At 36.7% G+C, this 27735-nt stretch overlaps 1 long non-coding RNA gene across 1 annotated transcript in view; it reads left to right on the forward strand.

Annotated features, from left to right (window-relative positions):
• Nucleotides 1–27386, forward strand: part of LOC140134218 (uncharacterized) — a 48606-nt gene extending 21220 nt beyond the window's left edge. The window contains exons 2-3 of the long non-coding RNA XR_011856134.1: nt 7073–7144; nt 27258–27386. This is a non-coding gene — a long non-coding RNA (uncharacterized lncRNA). The remainder of the gene's footprint in view (nt 1–7072; nt 7145–27257) is intronic.
• The last annotated feature ends 349 nt before the right edge of the window (nt 27387–27735 follow it).

A 27735-nucleotide genomic window follows, 5' to 3' on the forward strand; every position in this document is an offset into this window, starting at 1 on the left:
GTGGTCCCTGACACCAGACGACCCCTAGTTACAGACGGACCTCTCTGCCCGCTGTGATCTCTGGTGATGGTCTTTGGATGCTTTACGTTTGTCCCAGGCTGCAATGATCAGTTATAAGGTGTCTGTAATGACGTTTTAATGATAATGCATGTTGCCATAACAGCTACAAAATTTTGAAAATCCAGTTGTCATTGGAAAAACAAATTATCTAGAGCCACAAATATACCTGTTCCAACTTACATACAAATTCAACTTAAGTACAAATCTAAAACACCTATTTTGTACGTAAACCAGGGACTGCCTCTATACAAAATCTTTTATTAAACAAATTACATAATTTTCATTTTTCTCTTTAATCTAATCATAATTATAAAATGCAGTGAAACCTGTTTCCCATTAAAGTAAATCAACGATTAAAAATTAACCTAAACATACTTACCTATAGGCCTTATCTCCAGGATCTCAGCTCTGGTCTTATTTAATCTTGATATGCAGGGATTGCTGCAAAAAAAGGGTTAGAAAAAGCAGCTCACTGCAAAAGACAGAGCTGAAACAAGACACAGAGTTATTGTATATTGGTATACAGGTATATTGTAAAGTTTACTATTATCACCTGCTATTCATTGACATTAGAAAATGTTTCCAAGGCTTAGTTACTCTTTAAAATCAGAAGTCTGATAGATGCCTGTTCATTATCTATGACAAGAAGCTATTATTAAAATAGACACCCAGACCCTGTCCCATTGCTCAGTGTCCACACTGCCAACCCAATCCAGATCAGGATTTACAGAAACATTGTAGCTCTCTGACGTATGCTATTTCCTTATTTCCCATAGAAGTGAGTGGAAGTAACCTGAGTATAGTGAGCGATGCTGTCTTTGTAACAGGGAGCCATGTTGGTTGTAAAACCAAACCATCACTTACAAATTTGTATGTGACTGTGGATGGGGATATGGAACTCTGAGTTTCATTTTAAAAATAGCAGCTGGCACCAAAACAAGACTCTATCAGGCATTTATGGTGTATCCTGCAATCATCTGCATTTACATTTCTTGCGCCAAAAAATTCCTTGAATATAGATAAGCGTTTTTCATATTTTTCTGTAAAGTGAAACTGAAACCCCAATTTCTGATTATGGAAGACTGCAAGTACTAGAAATGCTGTTTTTTGTGGTACTATAAATATATATATATATGATGCAATAATAATAGAAAACAAATTGATAGGTTAAGGTTGATACAAAAATGTACTTTAGTATAAAGTTAATAGGATGTTAGTCAAGAGAAGACTATGTAAATGGTGCTTGAATATGCTAGTTTAAAAAACTCACCAGTGAGTGCCGCTATTTTCTTTTCTTTTTCCACATCTGGACTGTACTCTCTCCAGCAGCACCAGCACTGTCATCTTTATTATCAGACACGCTGCTATCCTCGGAAGTAACATTAGCTCATATCCCGGAGAAAAAGAGGATAAGTTGTAGTGCTGGTGGTTGGACCTTCTCTCCTGTATGTTTCAAAATGTATTTACTGTTCTATTCTCATAGATTGTAAATTCTTGTGAGCAGGACCCTTGTTCCCATTGTTCCATCTGACCATGTTATGTAATCTCTCATTTTGTTTGCATATGTACCTCTTAATATGTGTAGTGTTGCGGAATAGTATGGCACTATAAAGAGTTACTATTATAATTTGTTCGAACAGAAAATATCATCATTTTCCAAAAAAGTAGTTACCTACCATGTATTATTCTAGACTATGGGATAATGTAGGTTAGTGATTTTCATTCCTGTGTCTGTGGTGGTTACTGGATATCTGTTGTACATACCTTATGTATGTCCTCACTTAATCTATAGATTATTACAATTCTATACAAACAAATGGAGTCTGTTTGGGAGAGTAATGTTTTGAAGAACCAAAGGAAATTAGAAGAGGATATTTTATACATCCAGAGATTATCGAAACGGTTGTGACTTCCATCTGCTGAGATGATCATGTAGCAGTTACATAACAAAGTTCTACAGCTCTGAATGTCATAGAATTCTTGAAGAAGTATGGACGCATTAATTTTTAATGCACTGTTAGGTCCATTTGAGACCCTAAACCAACTACAGATGCATATGGTCCTCCTCTTTAGGGTCCCAAATCAACCTGTTTTACAGCTGTTTTGGGTGCAATGTTAAAAACAAATGTCTGATGGGGCACTTCGGACTCACATCTGGAGATTTTGCGTTGCTTCAATAAAACCAGGATGATAACCTGGCTTCATTGTGCATGTGCCGTACCTACAGCACTTGTGCAGTGAATCCAGGGAGTACTAATCAAGTATCATTTTTTCTTTTTGCGCCTTGGGACACTAAACCACCAGTTTATAAAGATCTATGGGTGGTTCCCTTTAAACTCAAGTGACAGATGTCTGTAATTTGAAATAACTGTGTTTCCAATAGTAAGATGACCATTGTCTATTTAGTCATTACTCAAATCTTCCATGTTCTACCTAATAACTTTTTACAGTCTGTACAGTGAGTATCCTTTGGTAAGTGAGTTTGTTTGATCATTATGGGGCACATTTACTTACCTGGTCCTGTCACGATCCCACGGTGCGTTGTCCAGTGAGGATTCGGGTATGCAGCGATTCACTAAGATCGCGCACCTGAGTTCCTGCATCTGCCGCTTCCACGCTGAGGTCCACTGGAGTTCACCTTAGTAAATGGTCCCTTAGTAAATGAGACCCTGTGTGTTTGATTGTGAAGATCATGATGTGTTTAGGTTGTATACATCTGTTCAAAACCAAACCATACATGTTTAGGACCCTTCAATACAGGGACAGAAGATTCATTGGTGCCTGTGAAATGAATGCACTACATATTTGAGGACAGTTGATGTGTTCAATTCGATAACATTAAGGAAAAAAGTTAAATTTAAAACAAAATATAACCAAGGGAAAGGTAGAGATGACCTGAGGAATTGCTGAATTTCTTTGTTTATAGAAGTTAAGTAAGAACCCTTTCATAATCATGAAATACATGATTGAAAAAAACATACATTTGTGTCAAAGGGGCCTAAGGTTAAGTCTCCGTAGAAACGAACGAAAGCTTTATCCAAATTTATGTAAAAAACACCAACAGGTCAGATGCCTGGGTTGTAGCAGAAGTTGGCACCACATCTCGAGTAGCCCAGTAGCCATTTTATTTGGAACATGCATAAGATACCAGGGTGAGTCAGTATTGAATCTATGATGGTGCTGAGCTTGATCGACACAGATAGCTTAAATTTGAGAAATAAAGGCAAAAGTAGAAGCACTCACCAAATAACGATTCTTCTTTATTGATAGCCATCCATAGAGCAGGGAGGTAAACCAGACACGAAGTGACAACGACAGGCCATTTTGCTCATCGCCATCACTTTGTGTCCCGTTTTATATCCCTGCTCTATGGCCGACTATCAATTAAGAAGAATTGTTTTTTAGGGAGTGTCACTTCTTTTGCCTTTTTTTCTCAGATGAACATAAGCTTTGGCTGGACTGAGACCCAGGCATAGTATACTGCCAGCTGGAGAAGGGAAGAAATGAACCTCCTCTGTCTCTTTTCCAACTATGATGCAGTACAGTTGGCCATTCAAATAGATGGCCGTATTGCCCATTAATGAGAATGTGGCCATGTGCTACCCATACTGAAATGTTACGGTACTGGTAGCACGTGGCCGTATTAAAACGTTTGTGCGCAAGAGGCCTAAGAGTGAAAATATCTCTATTTGTATTATTGTCTCTATAGGTGTTTTTGTTTCAATTTTGCTGATACTTTTCATCTTTGTTTAATCTCCTTGGAAATATGTTTGGCTTGACAATAGATAACAATTGACATTGGGGCAAATTTACTTACCCGGTCCATTCGCGTTCCAGCGGCGGCTTCTCCGCTCTGGATTCGGGTCCGGCCGGGATTTAATAAGGTAGTTCTTCCGCCGTCCACCAGGTGGCGCTGCTGCGCTGAAAGTAAACTCATCGCGCCGGAATGCACCGAGCTGGACCAGGTGAAGGTAAGCGGTCCTTATGCGACACATTTTCGGTTTTTAAATGCGGCGGTTTTTCCGAATACGTCGGGTTTTCGTTCGGCCACGCCCCCCGATTTCCGTCGCGCGCATGCCAGCGCCGATGCGCCACAATCCGATCGCGTGCGCCAAAATCCCGGGGCAATTTAAGTACAAGCGGCGCAAAACGGAAATATTCGGGTAACACGTCGGGAAAACGCGAATCGGGCCCTTAATAAATGACCCCCATTGTCTTTCTTTCTTTACATTTTTTGCATCTTATTAGAAAGGTCTTTAGTGTTGTGGTATTTTTGACACCTTTCTTTTTTTGCTTCTCCATTTCCATATCGAAGGTGATGAAGGTCCAAATAGAGCCAATAAGCAAATGCGCCATAATTGCTTTGATTAGGATATTAGCTCGCAGCAGCACTTCAGCGGCATTGATTGTGACAGCAGACGTGACATTTCTGAATACAGATTACCTCTATTTTTAGACAGCATGCTGATATTTGCTTATTCTGTGTACCCAGGGAAGCAGCACTGAGAGATTGGCATGGGCCTGACAGATTAATGCTGCCACGTATTTTATTGCCGTAGAGAACATTTGCATTCTCTCAGTTTACAATACAGGAATATAACAAAACAGTTTGCTATTGCTGTGCACTTTATTATGAGTGTTTTTCTACTGCTGGGTAAATGAATGACTGACTAAATACACAGTTTAGGAAGCATGATATTTTGGGCAAATTAATTTTAAAAAGCGGTACAACAAGGTGGTAATTTACTTACATTTATATAATAGTTTAAATATCAATAATCCCTGACAACCAATCAAATATTTGGTGTAACAAAGAAAAGCTCAGTCTAATAATTTTTTGAGAAGTTGGATCAAGATGGCCATATAAATATAAGCAGCCCAAAAGGAAGAAGTGTATGCGAGATAGCTAAATTTACAAAACTTTGGACTATAAGCACAAACACTTATATTATAATTCACATTCATTCATGACAGAATTTTACTAGAACACACATTGCACCTTCAGACTTATGTGAATATGTGGTTAAATTAAGTATTATGGGGGAATTACAGTAATTTGCCTTCTTTACTGCCTGCTTCTTAGTCTAAGAATCATTTACCAATTTTGCCCAAAAAGGTTTGGTACCCCAGATGTAGAGAAAATCATTAAAAAGTCTACCCAATTATTGTTGTTTTTTAAATAGTTTTTTTTTAAATTTCCACTGTAAAAATGTCAAAAATTAACTATGTAATTAACTAAGTAATTATCTACTTATTAATTACCTTGGTACTATTTATTTGTTTAGTCAGTAGAGAATTTACCAAAATATCGCCCATTTATTATTAGACATACTGTATAATGTAGCTTAGGGACATTTTTGGCAATTAATCCTCATATGCGCTACAATTTTACTTGACGCTGTCTTGCTAATTATACGGACCAGACAAACTGCAAAGTATTGTGGTACTTAGAATTAGCTTAAAAACAATATAAATGAGCCACGTTTCGAAGCTTATAAATAGTACATGTTAGTATAGCCATTCTTGCATCGGTGATACTCGAATCAGTGCTCCAGTGTCACCCATGTGAGTAGCTGCAAAATATGGACAAATACCTTAAAGGGAACCTGACAGCAGAAACCACCACCAGCACCTTATCAAGCAGGTTAACACCTTACAGATTATGATACTTTTATAGCCCTTTGTTCTGGCAACATCCACAAAATCAACTGTGAAGTGATATTCAATTTAGTTGAATGTAATCATGATGGTGGAGAGCTCAGCACTGAAGTCAGCCTCTCACACCACCCAGCTAGTGATGTTCTATGAAAAATATAATTGATTGTGGAGTGGTGAACGCTTTGGTGGGAAAAGGTTGGTTCCAGTGCTGACTTGACCTGACTCAAAGTTGATTTTTTTTTTTTGATGATGCCACCATGATAGCCCATAAAAAAAACATGATCTGAAGGGCTGTATTCTGCCTGATAAGGTACTGGTACTGTTTTACTAGGTAAATGTCTGCTGATAGGTTCCCTTTAAAATAGAAAATGACCAGGGATATATTTAGAGTACACAGACTTCCTAGACCTTTGAAGTAGCTTCTAAAGTCCATTGACATAAACTTTAGTTCTATTTGGTTGTAGTTTTTGCTTTGCATTTGAGACTACATTATTACAACCCTTACTATTTTTAGTTTGGCTGTTGCCCGAAAAAATGGTCAGAGTGAATGAGTGCTGGATTTTTCCCTGTTGAATAGAAAGAGCTGTGTCTTCAAACATTTGCAACAGAAATTGACAGTGAAAACCTGTATATTGCATCATATACACTGCTGAATGTAGATGTTATAAGTATATATCCATCATGGGGTCTCAAGGTTTCATTGCAGCAGCGATTATGTGCTGTATGTTCAGGGACTAAAAAAAAAAGTCTATTTTTTGCAACATTTTTCATGAATTTCTAACATATCTACCCATATCAACTTAGGCCAGATATACTACAATTTGAACCTATGATATACACGTAATAGGGTAGGTTTTATTCCTGTTATTCTGTTACTTTCCTCAATTTTCCTCACTTCATGTTTTATGTACTACAGATTGTAAAAATAGCTGTAAAACCAGCACATTGAAATCCAACCTCTTTTTTTACAATAAATTAATAATTACTTCACTTTTCACAGTCCTGCTGCTACCAACATACATAAACACAGGTCTCCAGAGCTGTTACCTAAAACTGTCTGCAGATTTGCATGTTCAAAACTGTTGATGGTTTCCATTAAAAAAAAATCCCCTGTTAATGGACACATCTCTGAAGTGAAAAAGTAGTTTAACATTTTAGAGTTTAAGGATTTCCATTCGCTCTCTCTTTATAGGCTGGTTGTTGATGAGACGCTTCCCTTTTATGTCTGTTTTCCTATCTAGCTGTAATTCCCAACAAAATCTAATGCATTGACTTTATTATATTAAATGTTAACTTCCCAATTTGTATGCAGTTATCGAAAACAACCATTAAAACATTTTTTTTTCTTTTACAGTTATAATGATGGTTGGGTAAAACGAAGAAATGTTTTCTATTGTTCAGCACTGAATAGTAGGGAGCTTTGAAGGTAAGTGCCATTGTTTTTAATTTTGATGTTTTAATATTGTATATTGAGATCATAAATTAGTTTGTTTTATTTTATTATATTTTATTCTGTAATTTGATATTGAAATACCTTAGAGCTCCTAATGAACATGGAAGAAAGAAAGGCAGATGTATATGGGTGAAAAAAGTAACAAATTTTATTGAAATAAATGCGAGTAATAAAAACACAAAACACACAGGTATAGAGGTAATACATATATGTACAAACACGGCAGCACCTATATAAAGCATAAACAGTCAAACAGTCGGGACACAAATAAATATGTAGAGATAAGCAGCTGGGGAGAGCAGGCGTGCCCCACGCGTATCGCCTGGCTACCGGGCTTCGTCAGGGGAAGCCCGGTAGCCGGGCGATACGCATGGGGCACGCCTGCTCTCCCCAGCTGCTTATCCTCCACATGGTAATAACATCTTTTTTGTTTGCACCTCAACATTTGTTGGGCACGGTTTTCGACTGGCTAATGCTACTAGGCCATCTCTACATATTTATTTGTGTCCTGACTGTTTGACTGTTTATGCTTTATATAGGTACTGCCGTGTTTGAACATATATGTATTACCTCTATACCTGTGTGTTTTGTATACCATACTTTCGATACTTGTATGCTGGGGAGAATCTCTGTTATGCCACCCTCCTTTGTAGGGTTTTTTAACTGTTTTTATTACTCACATTTATTTCAATAAAATTTGTTACTTTTTTTCACCCATATACATTTGCCTTTCTTTCTTCCATGTTCATTTATACATTTCAGATGTGGGACTTACTTTTCTAATTACTACTACTACCCCAACCCAATGTATATACCTTAGAGCTCCTTGTAATTGTTGTACACTGGGACTGGGGTTCCATGGGCCCACCACAAATTATTCTGAAGGATCACCCTCCATCAACCTCTAGGAAATAGATCCTAGTAGACTCCAAATTTCATTTTCTTTTGCGGGTCCACTGGTAGGTCAAATAATCCTGGTTATTCAGTTACATTCACTCTGCCATTCCTTTCCTTACTCTCTTAATGAGGCTTTATTCGCTTTGATCACTGAAAGATGCACAACTATAAGAGGAAATTGGCCTTTTGGACTCTTAGGTCACATTCCTTCTGCTGTACCAAATGCTATCCTGGTATTTTTATCTTTTTGTATACACCTGATGTGCCCTGATTCTATGAATGTAGATGGACCTCTTAACAACTACTTAAAAACACTTAGACTTGGACTTCATATATCAACCATTTAAATAATTAAATCTTACCATTTTCACTCTAGCCACTGAGTTCTTTTTGCACCTGGGACCGGCTGCATGCCCCTGAAAATTATAACAGGGATGGGCACTTGGAAAATTTCCAATTCACAAGCTCCACCCTCACCGTACCCCTAACCCAACAAATTATACTTATATAAATATAATAACAATACAAATAATAATGAAATACCCTATTACTGGTTCTCACTCTACATTATACTCCATTGAGTATTCACCACTGTATATAGCTTAAGCCAAGGGTTTCCAGTGGTCAGGGACTGCTGTGTTGGTGTATACTTCAATGTTCCTGCTTATCATTGTATGATTAAATTCTATAATTTCATAGTTTACATTTTTTGTGTTAACAATATATATTTAAACCTTGAATCCCACAAATTTAAGGGGGTTGTCCACTTTCAGCCAATAATTGATATGGTTTGTGTAAAGAAAATTTATACAATTTCCCAATATACGTTCTGTATCAATTCCTTGCAGTCATTCTATAGAAAGCTTCCATGTTTGCTTCCAGTAGATAGAAATCTGTCCATGGTCTTGTTATGAACATGTAGGTGCACAGCTCCTAATTATCACAGAAAGTAATCAGAGCCATGTGATATAAGGAGCCATCATAATGGACAGATTTTTATCCATTGGAAGTAAGCAATGTTTCCTATAGAATCACAGTAGAGACAAGTAGAGATCTAGAAAAACGTGTGGAATGGATACAGAAAATATATTGAAAAAGTGTACAACTTTTACTTATACAAACAATATCAATAATTTGCTGAAAGTGGCCACCCCTTTTAACTTTTGCCTCTGAATATAAGTTTTAGTCTTTTTGTATAGATCTTTACAGAGTAAATATATTCATAATTGTACTATACGCGTATGCTCTCTGTATATATTATGCCTGCTATAGTTTCTGATATCCATGGCAACAAAAAGCAGAACAATTCGTTCATTTTACAGTGTAAAATGTTTTGTCTGCACTGTTCTTCTATGTATCCATTGTATCAGATTTTCTAGAGGGCATATAATTAATAAGCACAGACACATATTTTGTAAGTAGTTTCCGTGCAGGATCTTCTGTGCTGAGACTTACTCTTCTATCTATCTACTGATCTGTGCCTTTTAAGTTTTTACTCAAAACTACTTTGATATTTATTATTCATCTAAGTTGTGACAAATTCACTTGCACATCTCTTTCAAAAAGCACCTGATAACAGTACTCACAGTCTGTCTTAGTAAATACCTGTATCCCCTATGAAATTCTGAGGTATTATTTCTTAAAACTATGTTGTTCCTGTCATTTATCCCAAAAATATATGAATAATTTGACAGACTCAAGTCATGATTGCCTTATCAAAATCCCTATGTTATTTAAATTATTATAAAATAATTGATCTGAAATTGTAAAATCACGGGAAAACTTGTTTGCACACAGAAGTTAGTAGTGTGTTTCATGCTTAAACCAGTTTCCATTGGTTTAATTTGGGTCATAATTGGCAACACTGATTAAAGGGAACCCGTCACCACTATTTTCACAAATACAGGTAGTGGCAGGTTCCCATAGAGCTCTAGTAACTATCTGACACCCTGCTTGTAGCTAAAAATTGTTCCCCTCAGATCCCCATAAAATCAGAGTTATAATCTTTCCTGGTATCTATGCAGCTTTGGAGCAAGTCCACGGGGGCGTGGCCTAATGTCATGTGACCAGGGTGACATCACAAAGGTCCTTGAGCTACTTAATATGAAAACTATACCCCATGTACATATCTGACCACATAAAACCATCACAGCAGCCTCCATGGACTTCTACTCCTCTCCATGCAGGCTGCTGTGATTTCATGTGATAAAATATACTGTGATTTCATGACATATATGCTTAGTGTACAGTTCCTAATGCTACAAAAGCTATAGGACCTGCGATGATGTCACCCTGGTCACATGACATTATAGCAGCATACAGAGATAGGGATGGGGAGGAGCTGCTGGATTCAGCCCGAGGAGGCCACGCCCACCTGGACTACATGTAGCCATGCTTAGTTACCAGATAAAACTATAAAGTTGAATATATGGGAATCTCAGGGGCACAATTTTTAGCTACAAGCAGGGTGTCAGATAGTTACTAGAGCTCTATAGGAACCTGTCACTACCTGTATTTGTGAAAATAGTGGTGACGGGTTCCCTTTAACGTTAGATTTATTGTCCTTTAGGAATGAACTGTATTAACTTCTACAACTGCAAATCATTTAGAGCAGGGATTCTAACAAAGAACTTAAATGAACCCCTATGCTACACAACCTTTAAATAATGTAATGAATTCTGTCACTACTACCTGTTGGAGAAGCTCACAAAGATTCCATCCCAGCCTTTATCTAGTTAATTCATACATTCATCATTTTAAAATCATATTTTCTTTATTATGTAAATGAGGCTGGAGAGAGAAAGTGATGTCACTCCTGTTAGCCCTCCCCTCTCCTCCCCCTGCTCATGCCTGTGTGTAATGTATAGTAAAGCATTGCTAGTGTCTGTGCTCTATCTGCTGCCTGTAAAAGACACAGACATCAGTAGTGTATAGGTGTAACAGTATGTCAGGCTATTACAACTGTTACAGGATGCAGCCATGTGTATAGGAGAATCTCATACACATGCGGACTGCAGGGGGCATGTCCGCCAGAACCAGGAAGCACATAGAGCAGCCAGTACCAGGAGTGTCACATCATTATATAGGCTGTCTGTCAAGCACTGCGAGGTGTGGCTGTGCCTCCCACTCATTAATAAGCTGGATTGCTGAATATGATAATGACTCATTGGACACATCTCAGATCATTTGCATACAGCTTTAGGACCTGATTGTTTAAGTTTACAGGCATGTAGAGGAACAATGTAGGAAAATATATTAGTTGGGGGGTTAATTTTCCTGACAGGTTCTCTTTAACTATCCCTTTAGGAACGGGAACACTTCCACTCTCCCCTGACTGTTAACATTGTATTGGGAACTTAAAAAGGAACATATGGAAATCTCTACACTGATTTTAAAAATGTTTCGGCCTCTTATCACCAAAGGCAAAAATTTGGTGTGTCCCATAGACCATTAATTCAAATATTTCCCACATTTCCCCATTTTGCTCTCCCAGTTACAGATGATGATGGGCTAATACACCAGGACTCGGGTACTATTTCTGCATGCGTTTTTGGTTAGGACAGGGTTTTCTATTGTCAACACCATAAAAGCGGACCTCACATGTCAATGACACACGGGCTGCAAAACATCGAACCACAATTCCATTGTTTGTGGGTTGGGAAGGCACATGTTTGTGTGCAGGTAGGGTAACTGCTATTGTTGTAACCTTTTCTGTTTTATGTGGACAGGGTAGAAGAAGATTTAGCCCCAAACCAAACTGCTGAGAAATGAAAAATGCTGATTCTGAGCCAGTCCTTTGTTTTAGCACCCTATAGAAACCACTTGCCTTTACTGTAATAATTTATAGGTAATAAGTAGCTATCACTGGAATTATAATACTGAGACTGCTATAACAATGTATGTAGCACAGCAGTACCCGTATAAATTTGAGCCAGGTACAAAACGAGATGGTCAACCAATTAAAATAGATCCTGAAAATGGTATTTTTAGGTGCAATGAAAATAGCCAAATCCATCTTAGGTAATATAAATAATTTGGAAGACACTGGACATTATCCTGTTCTTAGAACTCAGCCCTTAGTAATGTGATGGGGTTAGGGTATAGTAGAGGTAACTGGTCCAAAAGATAGGAATAGCTTTCATTACCATTGTCTTATTGTCTTTCTCACTTCTTAGGGTTTCCATGACAACTCCTAGGCCTCTTCCTTCCTTCCTGGAACTTGTATTAGAGTGCACACCAAGCAGATGAAGATAAATGAGGCTTACATCCCTTAACAGAGGCATACCCACCACCAACTACGTATAGCAATTAACATAAATTACTGACTGCTAGTCTGCAGGGAAGTTAATTAATGGCTCCCATAATCTGCATTTACTGTGCTGCAGCGCTTGCCTGTGCCATAATAATGATAAAGGTTTAGTCTTATTCTGTAAAGCACTTGACAGGTATTCTGATGAAAATTGTTGTGCTTTACATAGCTTGTTTTTTTATACTATTGTCTGCCCAGTTGAGAATTAAGCTAAAAGCCCTTTCAATTTATTTGAGACAACTAATGCTGAATTACACCATGTTCTCAGAATAACAATTCATTACCTTAAGTCTCACATGTACAATATTCTGTGCAGTATAAGATTAACATATTCTGCAGAACAGCTAATATGTAGTAAATAACTCAGCCTCTGTCTACTATAAAGATCATTTTAAATCTGTAAATATTATTGTATTAGAATATATATCACATCTGAAGTCTAAGACAGGTGTTATAAAAATATGTATCTATTATATAGAAGTAATAATAAAGGCTTTGGTCCACACTTATAATTTATACCCAACTAGGCCAATGTATCTTGTGGATATGTTATACATATTAAACATGAGACTTCATTAATAGAGTGTTCAGCTACAATCCAACAATATAAATGCATTTTTCACAGTCCTGCTGCTACTATCACACATATGCATGGTTACACAGATCTCCAGGGCCAATACCTTACACTTATTTAGTTTTTTGTTTTCTAAAGCCCCTTTTCTTATAGAGTGCTTTTTTAATTTAAATGGTAAATGTGACCCCATTCTTTTCTCCTTCATACACACACCTTGCAACACCGATATTCCTATACCCAGATATGACTATTATTCTTTATATGATGACCCGTTTTCCAATGTACAATTTCCTATTATTTTCAAGATCTCTTTAGAAGAAGCCCTCCCACCTCATAAATATGCACAGACACTACTACAAGGCTGCTAATCTCTACCCTCAGAAATATGCTGCCCCCTGGAGGCCGATCAAATGCCTGTGATTAAGTGCAAAATCCCTAGTATTTGATTCGGATCTTGCTTTTTCTACTGCAATAAATATTCAGACCTGTAATATGTTAAAAGAAACAAGACAAAGTGCCTCTACATGGGATTTAATAGAAAATACAAAGTCGTGCTTCTCTAAGGTAAATTTTATAGGTAAAGTTGGATATTCAAGACCCCCCTTTTCAGATTGGAGGTTTACCTTGATTGTCCTTAGTTTCAAGCCTTAAATGTGTATTCTCCTCTAGCTATTGACATTTAATTAAATTCATCTGACATATACAGTATATACATTTTTTCAATTGGATGTTGTTAAACAAATCTACCCGTGTACAGATAATTTCCCATAAATGTAGTCATATGGTCCCTTAGAAACAAGATTGTTGTCCTTTGATACAACCACCTGCTGGAGTGATTTCACAAAAATACAAACTGCATTTGCAAATAAAATGTCTGGGAGATAATGCATGTCCGAGAGTCATCCTGTGGTAATGAACACTGATTCAAGATGGCCAGGCGCCTCAATAACATATGTCTACCCACCGCTGCCATTGTACGTGGGTGGTCATATACAACTATCTTGTTTCTAAGGACAACATGGTGACATTAATGGGAAATTCTTCACAATTTTTTTTCTTAACATGCAATTGAAGAAATGTATGTATATGGTAGATTTATTAAATTAAATTTGAAAGCCCACATGGGAATACCCCTTTATGGAGAAAGCTATTTGGGCTTCCAAGCAGTCGTCTTCAAAATACACTTGGAGTAGTAGTCGGAAGGCTAGATGCAGTTCCCACTTTTGGTCGTTTTGATTTTGTTTATTTATAGGCTTATGCTAGTTTTGTTAGTACAGAGCACTGACAATCAGCTGTCTCATAAGATGCCTTCGGTATACCTATTTCCTGCACACAAGAGCTCTAGCCTTGCAGGTTATAGTTGCTAAAATACTTGAAGGATATATTTGTACATTATCACTGCCAATGCTTGGTATTATAATCATCTGTAGTGCCAAGAAACTCTTCCTGTCCCTTATTGTTAAATATAGTAACCTATACTGTAAGTTTACCAGTCTTTGTTACCTGCTGAATGCATCTAGTTATTACACACTTGAGACATATTATTTGATTCTAATAGGCTTCAGAAGAAGAATGTGGTAAAAATATGAAGACATTCGATTTATGGTTCTTACAGTTCACACACAATGTAAAACATCAGTGCACGACTCAAACGGGAATAGTATTCACAAATCAGCCAATGTGTTTAGATAGGGAAGATGCATTTGCAGCTTTCTAATTACTTAATACAGTTACATTTTGATGTGTTTTATGCAAATGTGGTAAATCCTATCACAGCAAATGTCATTGTGTATAAAAATAAATTGGCTGGCAGTTTGCTTTCAGAGGCTGAAAGCAGATTGTATGTCTTTGCAGATTATATTATGTGATAGGATGTCATCTTTCTACACTATTCTACATATATTAATAAACATGTTTTATGTTAATGGACTTGTTGGTGAACAACCTTTTGTGAGTGTGTGTCGTAGACCATTACCTTGGATCGCTGATTTTATAGCAGAAATCATATTGTCCGTGTGTTGTGATTGTACAGAATATAAGGTCACATGCTAGCTGAGTTGGGCCCCTGATGGTACAAGAATGTGTTTGTAGAAGGCCAATAGTTGCTAATTATTGGGCCTTGTCCCTATTTGCCACAATAATTTCATGAAGCTTTATTTAGACAATGGATCACACAGGAAAAGGCAGGGAGATTGTATATAATTATGCAGCCAATCGATGTCTGCAACATGCATGGCCTCCTTTCCTCCTCCAAACACTGTGTTCTGAGAAGTATAATCCAGCAGACTAGCAGGAAGCAGCTCTAGTCTTAACCACTATTATAAGATCCCATGATGGCTATGCCGAAACAATAGTGCAGATGTTTTATTTATGTCAGGAACAAGTTGCAGCACTATGGAAAAACTGTGTACCATTTTATTGGAAAGTGTCGGGAAGAAAAAGTTTTCCTTACAGAGACTGCCAATTAAGGCCGCCATATAGGCATGTAGAGTCTTACAGCCATTGATGCTCCACTAGGGGAATTCTGCTAAAATATGCAAAGTTTTCCATGGTGGGATAAGGAAAACCATGCCTATTTTAGCTACCTTGTAATGCAGAGTGTTGTTCCCCCTAGCCTCTTTTTTATATGTGCTCCATGCAGAGGCTGCCTTAAATAGTAAAGTCTCCATAAGGAGTATTCTTACTTTCCAGCACCATTTTTGCTTAACCAGTTCCCTACACTGTGCTGACAAGATTCAATCTCAACAAAACAGTGTTATCTACAGTTAGGAACTATTCCTTATGGAATAGTTCTACTGCTTTGACTGTTATGTTGCATCATGTCATTAGGCTTATGTTAAGGGGGCTGCCTTAAAATGTAGCTAGGGAGCAATGTTTTTCCTATCCCATCCTGGAAAATGTATTTGCATATTTTCCCAAATCCCTCAGCATCGAATCAATGACTGTAAATCTCCACACGACTGCAAGGCGTCCATAAGTAGTATTCTTACTTTCCTGACCACGTCTAACACTCTGACCTGTAGAATTCTTGCGTCAAAAAGTTTCACAATAGAGTCTTGCTACATTTTAAATCCAGTCAAGATTGTTTCAGATTTATCATAGCAGATTTTGTTAAAAGTCACTAAAACTGTCACAATCTCACAAAAGTAACGGGTGTATAGAAAGTGATGTAACAGCTTGTTTAGTGCCAAGTGTAACAAGCATTGTTGAATATTTGATATATTTACAACAACCCCCCAACATGTCTATAGGATTTTTGCCTCTGTTCATGTCTGATCTTGGTAAATCTTGATAGAATACTTTGGCCTAAAATAAAGTATTATTAAAACATATTGCATGGCAAATATTTATTAATTCATTAATTGTATTTCTGAATGTCATTCTTGTCATGAGTTGTGGTAAATCTTCACCATGGGAAGTGCTTTTCGCCTACACATTGGGGGAGATCTACTATGCTTACATGTAACAAGCCCCCTTTCCCACATTGGGGTTATGAACACCCTGGCCCGCAATATCTATTCTATATGAAATCTCTGACAGGTCAAACCTTGTCTAAACAGGTTTTCAATATTTTAGTGCCCCAGGAGAAAGACTCCATGGAGTCCAAGGACTCTTATGGCTCCTGAATATGGTTATGTCTATGAGCCTTAAGATATTCTGAGTTCTTTACCTTTACAAGACAAAAAGAAGCTAACACCAGGTTTGATCCCACTACCAGCTCCCTCAAGTTGGGTATGAAATGTCTTTTCTAGAGTCCTTTCTTTTACATGAAATCTCACATGTTTACCTGTAAAAAATCTCCACCAAAGTTAGGCAATGTGACTCTTCTTGAGTCAAGTTGAGTGGTTACAAGGGTAGTTTCATTTAAGAAGCCCCTAGTACCTAGAAACATGCCTCTGGTGTAACATTAAAATCATCTTTGATTTTGTTAGCTACAGAACCAGAGATAAAGGCAGCTAAAAAAATAGTTGGAAATGTAATTTGCAGATAAAGATCCAGTCCCACTTATTTTTTAACGACATGTAAGTCTAGTTCTGTGGCTGACACACAAATCATGCTTCTAGGAAATATAGTACAGAAAATAGGGGGATCTAAAGTGACACTACCCCTGAAATCACTAAACTTGATTCATATCATGTGAAAATAGGATGAGAAGAGTCATTTTTGCTGGATTTTGGTGGAAATTTTTTTTAAGGTACATGGGTAAGATTTCACATAAGAGAGGGAATTCTAGAAAGGACATTTCATATGAAACCTGAGAGGACTATTAGTTTAGTGGGGTAAAACCTCTTGACAGGTTCCCTTTAAAATGCACATGTGCATCATAGAGGAGGTTGCCCACATAGGGACTACTTCTAAAAGCCAGAAAAAGCTGGCCTATAAAAGGCAATCATTTATTGCATGGATGACCCTTCATCTGACTAGACATGCTGACTTGGAGACAGCCCTATGGATTCTTACAGAGACTGGACATTAAAAATTTAGTTTTTGCTTGATGTAGCTTTTGCTGTCATAATGAACAACATTTTATCAACTCTAAAGACTTGACAAAGAAAAATTAAACTTTCCAGTTGCATATGTTTGAAGCATGAGATATGCCATTTTTGCCAATTATAACAAATTTCATGGAATTTTTAAGAAATATAAAAGATTGAATTAAATTAAAAAGAATCAAACACAAAGAAGACATTTTATCATGCCTTTATAAAGAATGCTTATTATTTAAGAGCTTCATATATTTTCACCCCTGTAGAGGTTTTACTAATACATTATACATATGGCTAACACGGTGAAGCCTTTTTTCTGAAAAGTCACATTCTTCTATTGTCTAGCAAAAAAATGACCACAAACTGTGTGACAGAACTCAATAAATGTTATTTCCAGTATTCTGGAAATCCAAGGAGAGGTCATTTAGGTTTCAATAGAAGAAATAATTCTGTGTCCTGTCATCTATAGAACAAACTATGTATAGTTAAAAATATATATATTTAACAAAAATAACTATAGTCAATGGGTTGTGTCTGGAATTGCAATGGTAAAGAACCTCAATATTTTGGCCCACTAATTGCCACCACCATGTTACCCAGGACATTGACAGCATGACAAGGATGTCCTTCTATATTTAGCACTTGGCAGAAATAGATATTTGAAAGCTGGTTTAGAATGACGAGTATGTAGTCACAGGGGCCAAGAAAAATCATGCTAGGATGCCCCCTCTTGGCTTAATTTAGGTCCCGTAGTCCAGGTACATCATCACAATTCTAGGTGGCGCCTCCTAAAGGTAGCTTATAATGATTTAATGGTCAGGTCAGCATTAATCTTCTCCAACCTTATGATTCTTTAAAGATTTGTTTTTGGTATTCAAAGTTCTATTTTTGTGTAATTCTGAATCTCACAGAATATAAAAGGACATCAGTATGATTTGTAAAGCGCTACAGAATTTGATGGCGCTATATAAATAAAGATTATTATTATCAGTGTGATCATACCACTGTCCTGCATAACAGATTGGTAACAGTTTGTGGGGTTAAATCCTCTTGACAGATTTCCTTTAATTTAAAAGAACTGTACAGTGTTTTATTGTTTTTTCTCTGGCTTACTAAAAAGAAATAAAGAACAACTAAACTTTTGACAAAATGTTATAAATCAACAGTGTAGATGATAATATCAAACTATGTGTTATACTTTATTAAAGAAATCTGTTTCGATGTCCTTTTTCCATCCTTTCTTATCTAAGCAGTTTGTCATTTTTTTCCCTGTATCATTGACAGCTGAGAGATAAAGGAACCTGATAATGTTTCAAATAACTTAACTCTTTAGAAACAGTCCATGGATATTCTTTTTTTTTATGTTTTTATAATATACAAACAGGAAACAAAAAAAAAATCAGTACAGATCATCATACAGGTTATATAGGACTCAAAATTAGGATGCTAATACCAGTAATTAAAAATAGAAAGCAATACATAGCACACTGTTTGCGCATAGTAGATACATAAACCAGTGAATAAAGTATGAAACCTAAAGCTGGCATACAGCATATCAATCCATACTGATATAAGAAAATTTATTAAGAAGAGAAAAACATGAAATGGAGAAAAGTAAAGCATCCCTGAAGCATCAAGGGAATAATTCTCTAGGTATGGAAAAAGTTACTCAGTAACCTCCATAGCTGCCTGAAGAGAACGGAGCTCAGAATGCTCTCAGATACACTGCTCACTAGAGGAGAAAGAGCAGAAAAAAGGCACAGAGCTGCTTTCCTAACCTAAGTATATAGCTGTTTACTATTTTAAACTGAAATAAAAAATATAGCTGCAAAGGTTTAAACCCTTTGAAAAGGGAAAAATTTACAAAAACTTTTGTGTAAAATAGAGATATAAGGAGGTCCAACAGTGGGCATATGCACTTCATGTGCAGCACTATTACATTCATGTAAATAGCGTAGCTGTAGTATGGCTTATATAATGTTATGTGGAATTTAATATCGGTCTGCATGTGTTGTGACTGTGATGATAAAAGAAAAAAATAATATTGAATATTGTGATCATGACAGAGCTGTGTGTAAGTGTGAATACACCTTGTGAAGGTGTCTGAGAAAAGTGGGCTGGAGATTCAGAACAAGAGATCCAAACCATGTCACAACACTTATGATTCCTACACTGTAAATTACAGAAAACAGTATAACATATAACATATATGAAGACAATCCAGGTTACTGCATCCAAACCACATAGTCCACATAAATGCATCTTGTCTCAAATACTTCTGGTCATAACCATATTAACCCAAGTCCCCTCTGTATTTAGGAGTAGATTAAATCTGGTGCACAATAATGCTAACAGAGATATCTTGCAGACTAAACTAAATTCTTTCTCTGATATTTTTCTCCAATATCTTGTAATGATAACATTCGGCGTCGAATTGTCCTTCCATAAGTTGGTAACGGGGCGCTTATAAAATGTCATGAGGAATGCTGGAGGAGGTGTATGATCTCCAGAATATAATATCTTTTCTCGTCTGGAAATTCCCATGCTTTCCTAATTGTAGCTGGAAGCTGTATTCCCCTGCCACTGAGAAGAAGTATCTCTAGTCAACCGCGACAAAGAGACCCATTTTGATAATAGATTTTTTTCTTTGTTATTATCTTTCGGCTTTATATATTTCATTATGCTGTCTTTTGTCTTAAGGGGATAATAGTGGAGGTCTCCCCTTTTCTTCCCCCTATCTTTCTTTTTGTTATAAAGTGCCACCTGTGCTCCCATATTGCAATGCCAGTTCAGTATTGTTAGGAAAAGTTGGTGTTACCATTAGATATATAAGTCCTGAACCATGTATTAGATATCAAGGAAAAGCTTCCTCCTACACAGACTTACATAATCATACTCAATAGCAACGTGCTCAATGTGATATCTTTATGAAAGTCTCTTCTAAGCTGTTTTACTGTAAATCTATTGATTCGTAATGTACTATGGGTACGACTATAAGGCCTTCCAGCTGACACTGGCACAGCATGGCTTAAGGCACAATGACATTTTTCTAAAAGATCTAACAATTCAAAAAATATTGTATATCCGGAGTTAAGTATAATAACTGTACCTCCATATAAAATAAAGTATATACAATATATCACTGTTGAGTTTATCCTTGGTGTCCTTTGTTCTGCAACATTAGATCGATGTAGAGGTTTTTCTCTGTGTTTTAATAATAGATGGTTGTTTTAAATTTTGATAAAACTATCTATTCATTGCTGGATAAAAGGGTAATTAAAATATGCATATTTCTTCTGAAAGATTAAAAATCAGCTTTCCCAATCAATTCGCTTCAGAAGAATTTGCTTGAAAAATATGAATAAAGTTGGTTTCATCCTAAGACAGAATCATTACTTCTTAAAGGTTTTTTTTTAACTTAAAAAAAATCTGGGTTTAGAATAAAAGACAACGTCTTTCCATTTGGTTTTATTGCCTAGAGTCTGACCTTTGAAAGGTTACACCCACGTAAGATTATTTGAAGTAGTTTTCCTGGAATTTGGGGGAAAAACGGGGGCTGGGTCAAAAGAAAAAGGAAAATATATATGTGCCCTATACCCTGATCTGGCTTCCTATTATGTTATTATGACTTACTTACTAATTGCTTTACTAAAAAACATCATAGTGGGCCTTGGTGTCATCCCTTGTTTCATGTTACTAGGGTCCACTGATGCCACTATCCCTCCTGATGAAAAAGGCATGCAAATTTCTCCATCCCTGGCAATTCTGGGGCTTTTCCACCCCTCACAACACTTTGAAAGTGTTGAGGTGTGAAATAGGGAGGGAGTGGCTCAGGCAGAAGCTTGAATGGAAAAAAGTAAACTATAGCTAATATCTCCACCGGGTTGGACCTGGTCTAAACAGGTCCCACTTGGCCAAGATTGCATCCGGATCTACAAAAAGGCCAGAGCCTCTTAGGAGATTGGGGCGGCGGTGCAGGTAATTCTAACTCCCCCAATATCTTTTTTTTCAGGTTATGATGTATTTTTAATAAAAAGTACTACACTAGGCTTGCACTTTGACCACTGGGCCTCATAATATCATGTCACTTGCTTATTCTGTAAGAAATCTCTTGCACCTATCACCTCATTTGCACCACTGACCACAAAGCCAGGTTTACAATGGAAGACAATCTCTTTAAAAACAGTATAATTCTGAAAATAGATGATGTCACAATTTATCTACACTTCCTTAACCTAGAAAACTCAACATAAAGCTCAATGAGTGCTTTAAACAATTGCTGCCTATTGCTATGATGCTACGCCAAATCATTAAATGTTGTGAAGCTAATAAAGATAGCAACGGACAGTAACCCCTATACCCCAGTTTCAAAATAAAAATAATAACAGTGGAACCTTGAAATACATGCATAATTTGTTTCAGGAACTTGCTTGTAATCCAAATCACTCATACATCAAATCACGTTTTCCCATAGGAAATCATTGAATAACATATGATTCATTCCACACCCCAAAATATTTAGTCATGTGTAGTGCAACATCTAGCCCCTTAATTTCTTCTACTTCTTCAATATTGTGTTATACGATTTTGTGAGAGAGGGATATACAAGAGAGGAGGGCTTGCATAATGTGTATATTATGAAAATTGTTTAAAAGCTAAGTTACAATTATTTTATTTCATTTTTTATTGCTAAGTGATTGCAAACCAAGTTACTTGTAATCTGCGGTTCTGCTGTATATGTATTGCTATCTGGTTTTACTAACTAAAAAATTTATGTTAGAAGTGAATTACCTTTAAATGACATCTACCACCAGGATGAAGGATTGTAAGCCAAGCACACTTACTTGCTGGTTTATGCCCCAAGTGGCAGGATCTGCTCTTCTTTAAGCTTCTTAAGCCATTGTTTTTAAGAAAACCGGCTTTAAAATTATGCAAATGAGGTGCTCCAGGCTCCATTAATACCTATGGTTCATTTCAGTAATTTTAAAAGTCATTAAAAAAACACAGTATAAGCTAAAAGAACAGCAGATCCTGCCAGAGGGGGCACACACCAGCAAGTAAGTGTGCTTGATTTACAATCCTTGATCCTGGTGGTAGATGTCCTTGAAGCACAATACTGGTTTCCATCCTTGGATCTTTGGATTGCAACTACCTCTGTAAGCAGGGCCAGTGTTACGGGGCAGTGAACTGGGCATTTGCTCAGGGCCTCCTGTCCTAAAGGAGCCCGCAGCATGTGGACTTTAATGGCTAGATGATGTATTGCTCTTTTAATAACCCTTGGTTGAATGCTTGGGTGAAGATGCTTATCATCTATCTCCTGTCATATATTTATCTGTCTAGTTATCCATCTCTTATAATTTGTCTATATTATATTTATATGTTTGTATATCTAACCATTTATCTATCTAGCTTTTTGTCTATTTATCTATACATCTTCTATCTATCTACCTATCTATCTCCTATCTATTATCTATCTATCCATCTATCAATCAATCTTCTATCTCTCTTCTACTGTATCTATCATATCATCTATAGAGCTATCTACTGTATATATAATCTACTATATATTTATGCATCTATAAATCTATCATCTTTCTATAAATCTATAACATCTTTTATATTTATCTTCTATCATCAATCTACCTCTCATCTATCTCCTATAAATTCTCCTACAGTCCCATATTACAGATTGTCTCTCCATACTACTGTGTGTAACTACAAAGTGTTATTATTGTGTAGGGCAAAAGGGAGCCTCTTAATGACTGTGACTGTTCATAAGATAGTTTTATTTTGGGGCCCCACTTCACACTTCAAACCCGGCCCTGCCTGTAAGGCCCCTTCCACACTAGCGAGTGTGATGCGATGAACTCGCATCACACTCGCAACGCAAGCTGCCGGGAACGCACGGCCCGAACGCTGCACCGCGGGAGTGAACTCAGCATGTCAGTTCACTCCCGCGGTGCAGCGTTCGGGCCGTGCGTTCCCGGCAGCTTGCGTTGCGAGTGTGATGCGAGTTCATCGCATCACACTCGCTAGTGTGGAAGGGGCCTAAGCACAATACTTCTTTCACTTCTGTGATCTTTGGATTGCAACTACCTCTTAAAGTCAAAATTGCAGGTACCCCTACTTAAAGAGGGCACCAGAGAACACTACTATAATACCAATTATTCCTCTAGACAATTTAACATTCTGCTTCTGCCATTTCCATGCATCTGCATAAAATTTTCAGGAATTCTGCCCCAAACGTTCAACAATTTCATTAGCAGCACTTGACAAAAACTACAAAATGTCAAGTGTTTTTCAGAAAAGTTTTATATAATTTTCATCTTAGATTTGCAGTCACATGTTTCGGAATAATTATAACGGCATAATTACAATTTAAAGAGCAAGTATTTGGCATTAATATTTATCAAAGGCTGCACATTACCGAGCCAAATACTCCACAGGGAATGACTGCTGAGCTTCCACATAATGTGTCCATCATGCTGTCTTTTACCTTTCTCAATCAGGTTCCTAGCAGGAAGCACAGCTCTGTCTAAACAGCCTGGCAGTAACTGACAGACACTGACTTGTTGTATATAAACGGATTGTCATTATTATGATCTGCTTTATGGTGCTAATAAATTCAACCGTGCTGTAAATCCATGGGTTCTACATAGAGGCAGGAAATATCAATTTAAAGCAGTCCAAAGGCTGTCAGGTTTATATTTTGAATGGCAACATACCGGTGAGGGCTAGAAATATTGGGGTAAAGTATGGATTTGCAAGGAATAGTTGTGAAACAGTACAATACCTATATTTTTCCAGTTTTGATCTATAGGTATGAATTTCTATAATAACATGTCCATTACAATCAATTTTCACCATGATGAAAGGTGACGTCCACTTTTTCATATACCATTTTAAGAATGATAATTTATGCTAAAAATAGTTCCCCAGTGTCCAATTTTGGAGAGCCAACACCAAACAATTCCAGTTTCAGCATAGTGACTAATCCAAAAACTGCAATTTATATTTTATTCAGGTCAATAAGAGATGATCTGTAGTAGTATCTGCTTCCTGTTGCATTATCTTTGTATCTTTGTGGGGCTGGATAATGGTCTTCCCCTAATCAGATATTGAGGATCCAACACATGGATATATTATAGCTAATATTATCCTGGAAACCCATTTAATTAAGAGAGTGCTTCATTTAGAATCTTCATAATGTTTACAAAGTGGGTCTCTAGTCTGGAGAACCTGTTATGTCCTCCATTTTAACAGTTGATGTGCAATGCTGAATGTGAAAGCAATAAATGGAAAAAAATTGAACAGTTTTCCTTACAGATTACAGATAGTAACTTGCACAGATCAGACACTTTCTGTTTGGTTACAAGGTCTGTTTGCATTTCTGATGGAGAACCTGTTCACATTCTCTGTCATAATCATCATTAAAATAGATGATAGAAAAAATAGAAATAGTCTGCTATTGTTCCCTTCACAGAGATGGGATAGCAATCCACTGAACCCCATTAAAAGTACAATGGGCACCACTGGTTTCCATTATTTGACAAATGTGGCACTGAAGGTTTTCTAGTTCTCTTATGGTACAAAAAAATAGAAAAAGAATGATGTAAATGAAAACAAAGCATAAATGTTTGTGAAAAAATGCACATTTTAGGAAAACTAACCTTTACACTGTGTACTGCTGATTGAAGCATAACTAAACTTTTTAAGCTATATTTCTTTATTTTAGAAATAAATAGTGCAAGTGACATTAGTTTACTTTGTAAAATACTTCATTGAGAAAAACAATTTGTATGTGCCTTATTTCTTCTGCAGTGAGCAGTGAATATAAAAGCCTTCTGGGGCCCACCCACTTCAGACAGATAAGGAGGCTAAAGATTAACTCTTTCCATAGCTAGAGAATATTCAGGTCTCTGTGGAGATTATACTATCCAGGGCACTGTCTGTAAATAGTTTATTCATAAGACACATTATCAGGTTCTTTTATGAATGAGCTGTCAGTGGATACAGGACAGAAAGCTGATGTACACAAACTGCCTAAGTAAGGAAGAAAGGCAGAGGACAAAGAAGGACACAGGAAAACATTTCTTTAATAAAGTATATTAGAAAGTTTGCTATTATCTGCACAATTGATAAAATTATTTTGCTGAAAGTTTACATTAATTATGGAAATATGAAAACTATAAACTAATAAATAGGCTAATTATGAGAAATGTCATGCGCTTAGATAAAGAATATAAAACTTGTTTGATAGAATGGGCCAGTGGTTGGTGCAGATTAAATGGTGGTATTGGAAGCATAACTTGAAGCGCCTGGACACCAATGCAACCACCTTCTATGTTCCACATTTTGTTTTTTTACATAGCAATCGGGGGACTTTTGGGCTCTATTAAGCACAAAGATATTGTATTACCGTAATTGTTACCTCTGCACTTCCAAAGGTGATACCCTTGTGATGTATATCACATTGAAAAGGTTAACGTTAAATAATTGCTATTTGGTACATTATTGTTTTTCATTACTATTTGTATGATAGCTTTTTTTGATACCTTTGTGTTGTATATGACATTGAAAAAGTAAACAAAAAGGTAAACGTCACATAATTGCTATTTTGTACATTAATATTTTTCATCAATACAGACGGTCCCCTACTTAAGGACACCTGACTTACAGACAACCCCTAGTTAAAGACGAACCCCTCTGCCCACTGTGAGCTCTGGTGAAGCTCTCTGGATGTTTTACTTTAGTCACAGACTGCAATAATCAGCTGTAAGGTGTCTGTAATGAAGCTTTATTGATAATTCTTGGTCCTATTACAGCAAAAAATTTTGAAACCCCTATTGTCACTGAGGTAAAAAAAATTTTTTTTTTTTGTCTGGAACTACAATTATAAAATATACAGTTCCGACTTACATACAAATTCAACTTAAGAACAAACCTATTGAACCTATCTTGTAAGTAACTTGGGGACTGCCTGTACAACAAAATGCATAGACTCACTTGATAACTGCCTGTATTGATATGATAGCCTTTTTGATAGCAGGTATGTTGTAAGTCAAAATAGTTTAAAACTGATAAAATCTAATGTTTTTTTCATAACAAAACCTGTACTAGTGAAAAGCTGAGTGTGCTGGAATATCTTGTGAAATATGTAGGAAATATATTGCTTATAGGTACACAGCACTATGCTATCTGCCATTATCCTGACTCTTGTTCTGTCCTTTATGTATCAGGAGACCGGGATAGTGGAAATACATTTGTTCTTGTGAAATCTGAGGCCATTATGAAAGTGTTTCTGAGGGAATATATAAATATAACTCTAATAGGAGACTTGTCCTAATTTCCTAATATACCTTGTGTTACAACTCCCTGAATACTGATAATGCAAACTATAGTTGTACAGAGGAATAATTTATATACCGTACATAAGTACATTTCCCTGAAAGAGACAAATGGAAGCAAATGTTGGACCACTTCTCATCTCTAGTCTCTAAGCTTGCATGTTATCACAGGGTGTATTAGGGAAATAGGGCATTTCTACTGCATTGCTATTTTTAAATATTCCCTGCAAAGCCTTTAATTAAAGGGGCATCAATGTTTAAAAATGAACTAGTCTTGCCCCTCCAGCATTGCTTCAGTCTTAAAAGATCTCTTTACAGAAAACCAAATCCATTCCTACTCTCCCAACCCCCATCTATAAAAGAGCTGGAAATATTGGATTATTTCATGTTATGTTGTGCAGTGCCTGTACCTTTTTAAGTGACTTGTTTGTCTCTGGGCAGTCATTGATTGTGATTTTCTCATTTTCTCCAGAACAGGAAGCTCTATCCAGAGTTCTGCGAGATGCAGGAAATGAATGCATAAGCAATGAGATGCCTTGACGTACGCAGGTCCTGATGACACAGCAGACACAAGACAGAGAGCCTCAGTTGGGAATTGCAAGCAATGGTGGGTGATTCATGACCAGAAAACAAAGGCTCAGTAGTGTAGTAAGAATACATCCTTTATAATACGTATAAGTCATTGTTAAAATATTCAATTTATGGCGAGCCTATGCATGCAAGAGATTATCAATTTTTATTCCACATTATAGTGGAAGATAATCCGTATTATGATCAGTAATCAGTATCCTGTAAAAGAAAATGTATCTCTTATTGTTAAAAGAATAGTGTGGGGTGCGCACAAGAGATAATATCAGATCATTATTAGATTTATGGACCATGGTAATAATAGCAATATATCTCAAAAAATTCTTAAAAACTCATTGAAAGGAATTAATCATGGCTAGTAG

Source organism: Engystomops pustulosus, chromosome 5 (assembly GCF_040894005.1).
Source record: "Engystomops pustulosus chromosome 5, aEngPut4.maternal, whole genome shotgun sequence".
Classification (NCBI taxonomy): Eukaryota; Metazoa; Chordata; class Amphibia; order Anura; family Leptodactylidae; genus Engystomops; species Engystomops pustulosus.